Below are 4,112 nucleotides of genomic sequence, written 5' to 3'. Positions count from 1 at the left end.
AAAAAATGGATTTCAAGAAGGTTTTTGGCCCATGAAAGATTACATGAGTATATCATGAACTAATATAAGCAAATTGCAAAAATATTCAATAATTATATTAAAGTAGGTAGCAACACAATGTTTACTTAGTGAATATAAATATTTTATGATAATATATGTAGGAGATAAATTGATATGTATTATGATAAAACAATTCTCATAATATACCTCATGATTTTAATCATTTTTTTCACATATTTTTTTTATGATTTTGAACCAATTACAAAGTTTGATATGATAAAAGATTGAAATATAAAACTTAATATATATATATATATATATATATATATATATATATATATATAAAAACAACCAATAATGATAAGGTGGATTTATATATCAAAGGTAATATTGATTTTTATTAGTTTTATATATAAATGTGATTATCGACTCATTTAACTAACTTCAATAATTTAAAAAAATATATTATCATCGCGCAACGCACGATGTCAAAAACTAGTTTAAAGTAAAGTTTTAACCACCTCGTTAATCACCTCTGGGATCTATTTATAAGTAAAATACTTTTTTCAAATTGGATTTTGATAAACATAGATAAATTATAATTTAATCATTAATTAATATAATATTTTTTTTAAATAAAAATATAAATCTAACATTAATAAGTTTCAAGATAAAAAATACAAAAAATAACTTTACAAAATATAACGATACAACTAATAAAAATACAAACTTAATATATTATAATCAACGTTAATAAAAAAATTATTAATAAACGTTGTCACGTTAATTAATATTGTTTTTCATTTTCCTGTCAGTAAGTTAAATACTTGAAAATACAATAAAATAAAACAAAATATTAATTTTTAACAAAATATTAATATTTAACAAAATAAATATAACTCTTTAATTATTATCTTTTAAATAAAAAGTATTCTATGTAATAAAGTTTATTTTACAATAATTATTTAATATATTGTTAATTAATAGATTAATATTTTAGTACTAAATTATATTAATAATATTTAATTGATTATTGAAATATAGTTTCTTCTGAGTGTATCATATTTAGAATCCGTAAGTCACCTCCAAATGGAGGTTAGACGGGCATATATTGTCCTACAGTACTGTCGAGTCCCTAAGGCGGTAGACTCTGGTTCTTATACTATGTGATAATATGTGGAACCCCTATATTACTCTCCAAAAAAACCCTTAAGGAAAAAAAAAAGGTTCCAACATATATAAATAAGAAATAATTCAAATCTAATTGATATAACTCTGAAGAATAATAAAGTAACAATGACTTTAGTAGTTACACTTCTTAGAACTTATTATTTTCTGCAAAAAGGATATGACAACACTGTAGTACTGTGAGATATGTGAACCATGTTAGCTTACTCTTTGAGAAAGTCATTCATGAGAGAGAAGTTTTGACATATATTAAATCATAACCATCCAATCTAGTTAATGAGGTACTCTATCATGTCCTTTCCGACAGAACATTAACGAGCGTTCCAGAGTCTCAAGTATTTTATTTTTGGTTACTCATGGGTGTCCAGACCATCTTACACACACTTTGACTAATCTTATTCGGCCATGATGATAACAACCAAGAAAAATGGATACTCAAGCGAGCAATCTAGGGGAATGAGCCTTAAGCCTAGCCTCTATTTGCCACGAGAGTGTCGAATCTTGGGCATAGATGTCCCAAATGGACATGGTAGATCTTGGCTCTGATACCATGTGAATATATGGAATCCTATGAGATTACTCTCCAAAAAAAATTAAGAAAAGAAAAAAGATTCCAAGATATATTAAACTAGAAAAGTCCAAGTCTAACTAATACGAGACTCTAACGTTACCAGTTGCATGGCCATCATGGGAAGGTAATCGAACTCCTTGCAATGGGGACTAATTACCAACATCCCCAGACCATCACCACACAAACATAGGTTTACTTGCACCATCTAAATCGTCTACTGCGTTGTCGCTTATTTATATACCTTATAAAATGTTGCCTTCATCGATCATATGTTGCTCGGGTTCTAATTGGTTCTTCCATTTCCTAATTGACCACATTCCCTATGCTCACCTTCTTTAACATCAGAATCTTCATCAAGACCTTGCTGCTTTTCATCTTCGAATGTAGCGGATTCTTCGTACTCAAATTCTTTAACAAACCGATCCCATCCATTTTTACTTTTAACAGGTTCCTGATGTTAATAATCACAAACCTTATTGTGTTTGTATATGTGTGTGTGTGTATATATATATATATATATATATATATAATATAAGAATGATACAGCTAAACTCACCACAGAGAGCATTTCTTGAATCACCTTAACTGCATTGGTAATCTGCTGCCCATCACCATATATGTTGACTACTCGCTGCCATGTTTTCCCATCGGGAGGGCAAAGTGTATCGAGCTGGATATTGATGATGTTAGTAACGCATGAAAACACTTTAGTTACAATACACAAACACAAGGGTTCATTTGGTAGGCGGACTCGACAGATGTGAGTGAGGTTGGCGAGGGAAGGAATTCTTGAAGATTTTAGGATGTTAATTTGACATGAATAATTTAGTAATTTATAATCTTATTTCATCTCCCTGATTTTTGTCTCACCTATTTTGGTGGAAATCAAAACAACAGATTCTCCTAAATAGAGAAAATAGATTTTCAAGATTATGCCTTGTTTTTTTTTCTCCAACCGCTTTTCTAAAAGTTTCTCAAAAAATGGAGACAATTAGGAGAGCGAGTGTTAAAATCTTCAAATTTGGATAAATCTCCAAAAATTTATTGGGAAAAGAGAAAAGTGTAATTTTTATCGTATACACCAACGAAGTTGAATGTATTATCATTTTATATAAAACTATTTGAAAGTCTCTTGGGATATTAAATGTATTAAATATTCTAATAATATAATTAAGGTTGCAATATCTAAAATGGAGAAGGTTTGGAATTGAATGTAAATTTTTTTGGAGATTTTAGCTTGTCGCTTCTATATTTTGGAGAAAATTTGAAGAATCTGTTAGAGATGTTCTCATGTCTATCCTGCCTAGTCTAATGTCACACTAAGCATGCAACAAGAAGTTTTTATATTGTCATGTCCTATCCCGCATACCAAGCACACAATAAAAGAGCTAAAAAGGAAAGCATGTCACGCAGCAAGAAATAAATGGCAAGCCAAAGATTATGACTTGATCAATTCTTGATCAAGATGAGTAGTAAAATAACAAACCTCTATCCAAGCACCAGATTCTGATTCCATTTTCAAGATATTCTTGCCATCAATGCCCAGGAAGGAAATAACCTGTATATAGATACAACAATACTTTAGAAAAACAAATTTACAACTTATGGGTATGCTGTCCAAATAGGTTACCACCTTGTTTAGAGGAATGGCCATTCCATGATGGCAAAGACTTGTTGGCATTAAAGCTATTGGGACATACCCCATTCTATATTCCTGCAAAAAATGAAGTGAATTTCCATGAGCATTAAATGAACCTTACAATAGGCTTCCCACTGTTAGCAGAACACAAAAAAATGGTGTCCGTGAGTTCCCCATCGGCTAAATTTGGACCAACTTTTATCCATATACGTTGGAACCTCCCTTCACACCTCAAAGGCTGTTTTGGAGAGTAATCTAATAGGGTTCTATATATTCTTACACTATCGACTAACATTCAACTTCAGAACTGATATGAATCCTCAGATCTGTTAGAATCACTAGCAGAACTGGTATAGGTATTGGTATGAACCCCATATCAATTTCAGATATGAAATGTAATAGTTTGGCCTCAAAAGTCAAATTGCACATTTTTTTGGGAACACAAGGAATACTGACCAATAAGACAGTTGGGGGAGGGGTGTGTGGAAAAGAAACAGAAAAAAATCAGCAAAACGGTAAGTAGGTTGACCTCTGTGATTGCATCTACAATAAGCAATTCAGCGGTTTTAACTTCATCAGGAGTACCCAACAGTTCCAGATATCTGTGACGATGAATCCTGGCTGCTGTATCACATAATATCCCAATTGTAGCCCCTGAGACACTCTGAATTTCCTTTACCCTTTCATCTTCTTTTCCAAGAATCTTGCAAACCT

Source organism: Cynara cardunculus (assembly GCF_001531365.2).
Source record: "Cynara cardunculus var. scolymus isolate 2C chromosome LG 17, CcrdV1, whole genome shotgun sequence".
Lineage (NCBI taxonomy): Eukaryota > Viridiplantae > Streptophyta > Magnoliopsida > Asterales > Asteraceae > Cynara > Cynara cardunculus.
Note: the sequence above shows the minus strand (reverse complement) of the source record.